A 10,688-nucleotide genomic window follows, 5' to 3' on the forward strand; every position below is an offset into this window, starting at 1 on the left:
TTATAGATATTGATATAGATAGAAAGACAGATATTTGCACTTGAATCAAGATGCATTTCCCACTCACTCAGAGATTTAACTTCAAGAAGCCATGGAGAGGACGAAACTTGAGAAACTCTAGTGTACATGGGTACACATCAATACACTTGTGAAAATGCATCCTCAGGCTGCACCCCACTTAAGGAAAGGAGATGCAGACTGGATCGTATTTCAATGTATTAGATTTTATATTTGTGTTTTTATATGCCACCGGTATACTGTCAGCCACAGCAAATCCTTAAGATAGGGCTGGATAAAGCTGGAAATATACACAGGATTGTTACAGACATATTTTGAAGAAAACAATCTGATATCTGCACTGTTAATTTTGTTTGAAGAAAAGTATTTCTTGTAATTAATTATCTGCAAGTTTGTTAATTCATAGCTACTTTCACACATTTTAAAAGCAACATTAATTGGCATCAGCGTGCTTGTAGGAGAAATCACCAGCTCCACAGATCTAATTAAAAAAGCTTTTTCTTTTAAAAAGGAGCAGTTAATATGTTTCATCATTGTAGAACAGGAAACAAATGTTAGATGATGATACATCCCAATGTGCATGTATGGATGGCTGCTATAAGAACCAGTAGAAGAAGAAAAGACTAAGTCTCCTTCTCATGCCCACCACCTGTGCTGGCAGACACTTCCATCTTGTGCAGTTCCACCACACTTTGGAGTGTGTATAAATACTGCAACAACATGGCTGGGACACTATTTCCTGTTTCTGATCATGGGCAATGAACTGTAGTATACACATGACCAAGGAAATAAGAAGAGGGGAAAGGGTCCATTGAATCCTATAGCCATCCCTCCATATATGTGCCCTCAACCCAGAAGAAATCAAGCTACTAATACCTAGAAAAGCTTCTTATAAGTATTTCAGCAATCCATACAACCACCCTGCAAGGTAAGCATGTATTATGACCCTTCCCATCTTGCATTCCATATTGCAGGCGGAATGGTGGCTGAAGCTAGAGATGTGCACTAATTGATGTTTCCAATGCAATTTGTGCCTGAATTGAATCACACCTGATTTGTTTTGTGTCTGAATCTGACACCCCCACCCCCATCCAAAATCACACTGGGGTACTCAGTTTATTTTTTAGGAATTGTTGAAGTGTTTAGATTTTTTGGAGTCTTCATTACACACCTTCATTTCTTCTGTTCATTTTGACCCCACTGTTTTGCAGGTGGGGGTGGGGAATTATTTATTTATTATTTATTTAAATATTTATTATTATAATTTTTATACCGCCCTTCCAAAAGGCTCAGGGCGGTTTACAATTAGTGCCAACTACCCCACAAGCCACTGGATACTCAGTTTTAACTAAGTGTAGCTTTGACTACACTCTTTGGTGTATAATGAATCCACACCAAATAGTCTAAACACTTGGAAAAATTCCTAGAACATAAACTGAGTAGTACCCCAGTGACTTGCAGGCGGGAGAGGGTGTAGTTGGCACATAGCAGTTGACAATTGGCACTGTCCAAAGACAGTCAAAATGAATAGAAGAAATGTAGGTGTGTTATGAATCCTCATAGGGATTCATTGATGAAAAGTTATTATATACCAAAGAATCCAAACTCTTGAAAAATAGTAAGCACACATTTTGCTCCATAACTCCACTTCTCCAAGGGCTAGAGTTTAGCTTTTTTTAAAAAATGAGAGCTGGGAATCTGGGGAAATTAATAGGAGGAATCCAAATCTCGAAGTATTTTTAATCGAATCTGGCACGATTTGATTTGGACCCAAATCTAGCCAATGGACCATGGGGGTGATTTGTTCTGTCTCCAAATCACCCGAATCAGCTAGATTTGGTTACAAATCAATTTGTTCCCGAATTGATTCACATATCCCTAGCTCAAATCATTTTGGGAAATAGTATCTTATCCAGGACCACATGGCAGAGGTAAGATTGGAAGCAGAGACATCCTGGCTTACAACTCAGACTCTTAGACATTCTGCTGCAATAAATGTAGGCTACTTTGGAGATCATTTTGTCAAAATAACTCTGAAGAATCCTAAAGATATTGATAATAAAGGATGTTGGCAAATATTGTGCTGTATAAGGAAAGCAGGATAAAAAATATGCCGCCAGAGCCCAGCTTTTAGTTAGAGGAAATTAACATTAGTGAGTCACTTATTTAAAATGTAATCTCTATATTCACTTTCAAATGCAATAACATGAAATTAAAATTTATGCCAAATTCCACTCAAAGGCCACCCTTATTAAATTGGTCACCCAACATGACCTTGGGCTTAATCTTGGCTAGCAGATGTCTTGCTAGATCAGCAGTCAAAAATATGAAAATGTTGTTAATAATAGCTCCTCCTAAGAATTGTACTGTTGCTTGAATCCTATGCGGTACAAGAGCATAGCTGTTCTTTGCTGCCCTGAATTTGTCAGTTCAAAGCAACAAGGATTAACCATTTCCATCACACTTTGGAGAGGAATCTAAAAAACTTCCCTGATGTGACATTAGATTAAAGATAAAATCCTTATTAACACCTTGGAATATAGTCCACAGAAAGCAGCACAGGAGAGAGGAAGGAAGGAAGGAAGGAAGGAAGGAAGGAAGGAAGGAAGGAAGGAAGGAAGGAATTAGTAATATTAGTGAAAGAGTGTCATTTCAGAGGGTGTGTGTGTGTGTGTGTGTAGAGAGAGAGAGAGATTTCACTAAATGGAGGCAAGATTCACAGCAAAATTAATTATCATTTATCATTATCAATATTATCCCACCTCTGCTAGAAACATGTAAGTGATTAATAAATCCAGAAGCAAATACAATAAAACAGAGCAAAAAAACTGCAGCAGCAAAATCATTTAACTAAATAATAGGACTGTGCACATCCATAAAGTGGGGTTTCTGATGCTGGAAATCCCTGCCCACACCACCACGAGGCATCAGTATGTGGGCCAAGTGCCAAAGTAGGGTGGTGCTTGTGAGGCCCTTTAACTGCCTACCCAGCACGGCCGTGGAGGTGGCAGGACGGTACAGTGATTCTCAGGAGACTGGTGGTGGGGGGGGGCATGGATGGGCAGGAAATGATGCAGGACAGCCTTAAAAGTCTGCATGGTTGCTGGGATGCCATGTGGGTGAAGGTTTGAGTGGGAATACAATCCCCAGATGTCCGCGCATCCTTCAGGAGCCACACTGGCTTCCCAGGCTGCCTTGTGCCACCCCATAAGCTTCTGAGAATCACTGTGTCGCCCCGCCACCTCCCACTCCAGTGCTGGATGAGGAGTTAAAGGGCCACTACCACACTATCTGGGGCACTTGCCCTGCATTCTCATTCCTCCTGGTGGTGGGGGCAGAGATATCAGATGTTGGAAATCCAACTTTGCTGATGCACACAGTTCTCCTAAATAAACAGAGAGGCTCTTCACGCGATTAGTGTGAAGAGCTGTAAAGGGGTTTGCGGGGAGAGTGGGCTTAGCCCATTCTCCCTGCAGACGATCAAGAGGCAGCCCTGGGCAGCTGGATCGGCTGCCCACACGATTGCCAGCTCCGTCATGGAGCCGGCAGGGGCTGTGGGGATTGGGCCATTGGAAGTTCCAGGATACCACGCGCGCTGCCATTCCACGAGGGTGGCACATGACCTGGGCCATCTCCACTCCTCCCTGCTTGCCGCCATAGGTGACTACCTACTCAGCTTAGTGGGCAGGCCAGCCCTGGCTCTGAGACATTGTTTCTGCAGGCATGCTGCTCTGTTTTACCCTACGAATACTCGGCAGAAGAAGTTATTATTATCATTATTAACGATATTTATGCACTCTTTTCAACTAAAAAGGTTATCAGAGTGGTTTACATGGGGGGGGGGGAATTAAGAAGATTCCCTGTCCCAAGGGGCTCACAATCTGAAAAGTAAGACAAGTTAAACACCAGCACAGCCAATGAAAAGACACAGAGCTGGTCAGAGTTCATTTGTTCTCCGCCTGCTTTACCATTGGTTTTGGACATGTCCAAAACATGTAGGGGAAACATCTTTAAGATATGCCTCTTTGCCCAGTTAGCAAGGGTTCCTTAGGCTTTAGTGTTTTTGACAGGCACAGAAGCTTCTGTTCGTAGCTTCTGTTTGTAGCTTCTGTGTCTGTCAAGAGCACTAAAGCCTAACTAACCCTTGCTTAACATCTTAAGGATGTTTCCCCTGCACGTTTTGGACAAGTCCAAAACCAATGGTAAAGCAGGCAGAGAACAACTGAACTAACCAGCTCTGCATCTTCCTATTGGCTGTGCTGGTGTTTAACTTGTCTTACTTACAAACAGACCAAGTCTAGATTCAAGTATGGCAAACTATGGCTCCAGCCTGGACCTGAGACTTAAGAACATAAGAACAGCCCTGCTGGATCAGGCCCAAGGCCCATCTAGTCCAGCATGCTGTTTTGCACAGTGGCCCACCAGATGCCGCTGGAAGCAACAGGCAGGAGTTGAGGGCACGCCCTCTCTCCTGCCGTTACTCCCCTGCAACTGGTACTCAGAGGCATCCTGCCTTTGAGGCTGGAGGTGGCCCACAGCTGTCCGACTAGTAGCCATTGATAGACCTCTCCTTCTTGTGTGTATCCTGATCCTTAATGTGCAACTCTGCTCTGAGTAGTTTTTTTTGTGCTACTATAAGAATGGGAGCCGCATACCTCCCAAAGCCCCAGTGTTGAGTTAAACATATGAAATTGCCTTATACCCTTGGCCTATTTATTTTGGGCCTATTCAGTCAGGCCGTTGGCCTAAACGGTCTTTCCTAGACTTGCTGCTGGAAATCCTCTAGCCAGAGATGCTAGGAACTAAATTAGAAATCTTCTTTTTTTTAAAATGCAAAAATATAATACAATCATAACACAGAAAACAAAGAGTAAAGGAGCACATCATCATCATCATCATCATCATTTAATTTAGATTTCCACAAAGTAACAAATAGAATCCATCATTGTACACATCTGTCTGCTTTTATATTCAGTTCTGATTAATTTTGTAGGTAGTGCAAAGTCCCAAATACATTTATACCAATATTTTAAATTAATCAATTGATTGATTGATTGATTGATTGATCGCCCCATCCAAAGGCCCTGGGCGGTGTACAATATTACACTGATATATTAATGAAGGTTGATGTGTACATTTGCAAGAAGATGAAATAAAGAGTCTTACAGCTGATATTTATTTATTTATTTATTTAATACATTTCTATACTACCCAAAACGCAAGTTCTCTGGCCGGTTTACAAACAAAAAACCCAAAACCAACTCTAAATCATCCTCTAGGACTACCGCTTTGACAAAGAGGACTATTTTTGAATCAAATGTTAAGGTATATCCTGTTATCGCCTTTATCATATCCAGAACATTCAACCAGAATTGCATAATTAAACGGCAAGTCCAAAACCAATGGTAAACCTCTGGGCTACAGCCCATGTTTTACAACTCTCAGCACATGGCAGCTGTTAATGGAAGTCAGCATGGACATGCACCAAGGAAGTGTGGAAAAGGGACCCTCTCTCCTGTGGAGTACCACTTTATTATTTTCATATTATGGGGCAAAAATATGTATGAGATTTTCTCCAGGCTACCATCAAAGAGGCTATGATTATAGTGGGATTTGGACCCAATTCTTCCAGTTTCAAGTCAGATGTTCTAGCCACTGAATCATTTTGGCTCCCAGACAATGGTATATGGTAGTTTTCTGCATCTATACTTGCATTTGTTTAAAGCATGGCGGCGGTTTCCAAATAAGAAACAAGAATCAATGAGACAAGCAAGTTCAGCCTCAAGGGCAAGTTATGGGTTGCCAGGAGTGCAACATTTCTTGGGACATGAAGTTTGATGAGCACTGAGCCCCTATTACCAATGTCTTCTTGTTCCATTCAATTAACTGCAGTGCTTTTGTTCTGCCTCCAAGGCTACAAGATCACTAAGAATCTGTGATCTGAAACAGGGTTGAAGAAAAAGGCTCCTGTTCATCCTTTGAGACTGTGGGAGATTGCTACAGGAAAAGGTGGACTTGCTGGAATAAATACAACTTTTGCTATCATGACAATAACTGAATTGATCTGGGGGAAGGAATTAATTCCTCTACCTGAAGATGATGGTATTGAGGGAGAGAAGACTGATGAAAGAAGTAGGGAGAATAATTACACTCAGGCTTGTGTACATGCTAAAATCATTAAAATTCTGCACCCAAGCTGCCCACATCTGGGGACAAGGAAAGCTAAACTGCATCTGAACCTGGAGGGAGTCATCATGACAAATAGCCATTAGTAGACTTGTCTTCCATGCATTTGTCTAATCCCCTTTCAAAGCCATCTAAACCAGTGGTCATCAGTACATCTTGGCAGCAAAATTCATATATTAATTATGCCTGAGGGAATACTAGATTCTCTTCTGAATCGCCTGCCAGTTAATTTAATTGAATGACCAAGTTCTAGTATGAGAACTTTTGAGAGAAGGTGGAAAACATATCTCTATACATTTTTCCCATACCATGAATATTTTTTTCACCTCTATCATGCTCTACCTTAGTAGACTTTTTCTAGAGAGACCAAAATGTAGTCCTTCAGCATCAGGAAGGTGCTTCATCTCCCTGTTCATTGTGGTTGCCTTTTTCCAACTTTGTAATATCTTTTTAGAGATGGGGCAACCAAAACTGTACAGTTCTGGTCTTGCCACCAAATACTGGAAATTGTATCCAGCCAAAACTCCAGCTCCTGCAATTTCAGCAAGCATTGCCCACAGACTTTAAAGCAATTCTCCACAGCCATAAGGACTAGAAACTTGCTTTTTTTTCTTTAAAAACAACAACAAAAAGTTGTTCTAGTATTCTGCCTACTTTCCTTTCACTATCCCTACACCTGGATTAAATTTGGTTCAAATTGGATAGGCAGTTCACAAGTTAGCCCAATTGCACCTCAAACATTCATGCATCTGCCATCTTGGATTGGGGTGGATGACATCATCACAAACTATGCCATTAAGACATCTCTATGTGTCCTTACAGCTGTAGCTGATTTGGTTCAAATTGGTTAGGCAGTTCACAAGTTAGCCCACTTGTGTTTCAAATGTGTACATGTCTGCCATCTTGAATCAGGGTGGATGACATAATCACAAACTATGCCATGGAGGTGTCCCCTGTGGGAGGACATTTTGGATTGGGATAGATGACATCATCACAAACTATGTTTTTGAGGTGTCCCTATGTGTCCCTAAAACTGTACGAAATATGGTACAAATCGGTTCCCACTTGCAACTCAAACGTTCACATATCCGGCATCTTGAATCGGGGTGGATAACATCATCACAAACTATGCCATTGAGGCATCCCTATGTGTCTACAGCTGTGGCAAATTTAGTTCAAATTGATAAGGCGATTCACAAGTCAGCCCACATGTACCTCAGGCATTTATGCATCCGCCATCTTGAACTGGGGTGGATGACATCATCACAACTTACACCATTGAGGTGTCTGTTTGTGTCCCTACAACTGTACCCAATTTGGTTCATATTGGTCCAGGCATTGCAGTGCTGATGGGGGCACACACATGGATGGACACACAGACGGAGACACACATGGAATGCTGGGTGATCTCACAAGTGTACTGGAAAGTAGGCTAAAAAGCAGCTGGGATTCTCAGTGTACTGAATACAGTACTTGAGATCACAACTGAGATTGAATCTAAATAAGATGGAGAAGCTCATTGTAGGGAGCCATAATTCAGGAGATGGGGTAGATCATCCTGTTCTAGACAGGGGTACACTCCCCCAGAAGGAGCAGGTATGCAGTTTGGGAGTACTTCTGGATCCAAACATCTCTCTGAAACCACAGGTGGAGGGAGTAGCCAGGAATGCTTTTTTTCAAGTTCGACTGATATGCCAACTGCACCCTTTCCTGGAAGAAAGTGACCTTAAAACAATGGTGCACATGCAGGTAACCTCCAGGCTTGGCTACCACAATGCGTTCCATGTTGGGCAGCCTTTTGTTTGTAGGCTGGAAACTGCAATTGGTGCAGAATACTGCTTCCGGATTGGTCTCCATTGATGTCCCAAAGAGACCATATTACTGCTGTTCTTCAAGAACCACAATGGCTGCCAATAGGTTTCTGGGCAAAATATAAAGGGCTGATTATTATCTATAAAGCCCTTAATGGCTTGAGCCCAGGGTATTTAAGATAACATCTTCTTCATTATGAATCCTGTCACCTATTAAAATCATCAAAGGAGGTTTGTCTGAGGGTGCCACCAGACTCTCTTCTCTGTGGAGACTCAAATTCTCTGTAGTTGGCCCAGGGTTGTAGAATACACTCCCTGTTGAAATTAGAACGGCTCCATTCTTGATGGCTTTCAGGAAACACCTGAGGATGCATCTCTGCAGCCAGGCTTTCGGTTGAATTTTACCAGCATAGCGTAGTGGTTAGAGCGTTGGACTAGGAAGACCCGAGTTCAAATCCCCATTCAACCATGAAACTGACTGGGTGACTCTGCACCAGTCATATATCTCTCAGCCTAACCTACCTCACAGGGTTGTTGTGAGGATAATAATAAGCATGAGCTCTGAGCTCCTCGGAGGAAGAGTGGGATATAAATGTAATAAATAAATAAATACTGATTTATTTTAATTTGAATTTTATATACATTTTAATGATCTTTTAAAATGTTTGGTTTTTATTTTTTGTAAACCACCTTGAGATGTCTGTAATAGGTGGTATCTAAATGCAACAAATGAATAAATGAATGAATGATTTGCACCTCTTCTGTGTGTCTGTGGAAGCACAGCATAGACACAATCTTAATCATGCTGACTTCTTTTTTGTAGGTTTGAAATCCCTAAAAGAGAGAGGTGCAAGTCTTAAATTTGCCATGGAGCCGAATGAGGAACATCAAGTTTCATGGGAGAAAACAGCCTCTGCTCAGGCAAAACAGCTCAGGGAGAGGAGAGCTGCTCTTGTGGTGATGAGCATGAACTCTCCCCCTTTGCTAAGCAGGGTCTACCCTGGTTTGCATTTGGATGGATAACTCCATGTGAACGCTGTCATAATCCAAGGAGACAATGGGGCGGGGAATTCAAAATGTTATTGCTTCACAACTCAGCAGATACTTCTACAGTCTGGTTGCTCTTTGTCTAAGCGCACTCTAAAATTATTCTGGGTCCGCCCCCAGAGTTCTGCTTCCCTTTCCCCAGAGTTCCACTAGGCTTTCCTTTTTAAAGTGATAGTACTGCATTAACAATTAACAAAGAATAACCAGACTGGATTGCATTTATTTATGTATGTATTTAGCAAATTTATTGACTGCCCGACTTCCATAGACATGAGGCAGTTTACATAAATTAAAACAACAATGAAAATAAGAGTGGGGGGAGGAAAAAAACAGACACACACAATAAAAATTAAACGCCTGGCAAAGTAAATAAGTTTTCAAAAGCTTCTTAAAGAACAGAGGGGAGGTGGCATTACAAATCTCAGGAGGCAGGGTGGTAATAGGTCAGTACATTAGTGATGTGCCCGGACTGGTCCGGAGGCCATTCTACAGGCCTCCAGACCGGTGCGGACATCAGCGGTTTGGGGTTTGGGTGGAAACATAGGAAACTGCCATATACTGAGTCAGACCATTGGTCTATCTAGCTCAGTGTAGTCTTCACAGACTGGCAGTGGCTTCTCCAAGGTTGCAGGCAGGAATCTCTCTCAGCCCTATCTTGGAGAAGTCAGGAGGGAACTTGAAACCTTCTGCTCTTCCCAGAGCAGCTTCATCCCCTGAGGGGAAGATCTTGCAGTGCTCACACATCAAGTCTCCCATTCAGATGCAACCAGGGCAGACCCTGCTTATCTATGGGTACATAGCTAAGGCATAGAAAGGCTTCAAGAAGCCTTTTGCACGTGCGCACGCCACGTGTGCGCTTCTCGTCTCCACGACGTGCATGCGTGCACGGCCACACACACACACATGCACGTCGTGGAGACGAGAAGCGCACGTGCAGCCAAGCGGGGGAAGGAGCGGCAGGGAGGTATCCTGCCGCCCCAATTACTGACAGAAATATGTGCGCCAGAGGGGGGAAAGCGGCAGGAGGAGTATAAACCCTCCCCCACCCTTAAAGGAACCCCACCCCAGTGCCGGACCGCAGCTCCGCGCTTCCATGCACACCTCTACAGTACATGTGGGGCCCATTTCTCACGGGATGATCTACCACATTTGGACGACATGCAGCAGACTCAGTTTTTGGCAGCTTGACACACTCAAGAGCAGAAGGTTCCAGCCTTTCTATACCCTCTTCGGGTAAATCTATGGGTTGATCTGCAGGGTCAGGAAGATCAGAGGTGGCAGGAGTAAGCTCTGGTTCATCAGAAGGAAACACGGTTGGTGCACTTGGGTCAAGAGTGCTATCCACCATGTGTCCTGTATGTGGTGGAGGGGCGTAATATAAATGATCATCATTATCTGAAGTCAGTGTCTGCCTTGCTAGAGCTGGGATACACAGTATTTTTGTGGTGCCTTGATTTCTTGTGTAATTTATTGGTGATAGAAGCATGCTCCTGAGTTAAAAAGTGACAGGGATGTAATAAATCATGATGAAGGACTCGAATGTTCCCATTGCCATTTTCCTCACACACGGCATATACAGGGCCATCACCTTTCCTCTGGAGCACAATATGTATTTTGTCTTCCCAG

General features: G+C 42.8%; 1 long non-coding RNA gene across 1 annotated transcript in view; it reads left to right on the forward strand.

The window, feature by feature from the left end:
• The window catches only part of LOC128324578 (uncharacterized), a 52,246-nt gene extending 42,344 nt beyond the window's left edge, over window positions 1-9,902 (forward strand). The window contains exon 4 of the long non-coding RNA XR_008306951.1: window positions 8,839-9,902. This is a non-coding gene — a long non-coding RNA (uncharacterized LOC128324578). The remainder of the gene's footprint in view (window positions 1-8,838) is intronic.
• Window positions 9,903-10,688: the final 786 nt, after the last annotated feature.

Source organism: Hemicordylus capensis, chromosome 4 (assembly GCF_027244095.1).
Source record: "Hemicordylus capensis ecotype Gifberg chromosome 4, rHemCap1.1.pri, whole genome shotgun sequence".
Classification (NCBI taxonomy): domain Eukaryota; kingdom Metazoa; phylum Chordata; class Lepidosauria; order Squamata; family Cordylidae; genus Hemicordylus; species Hemicordylus capensis.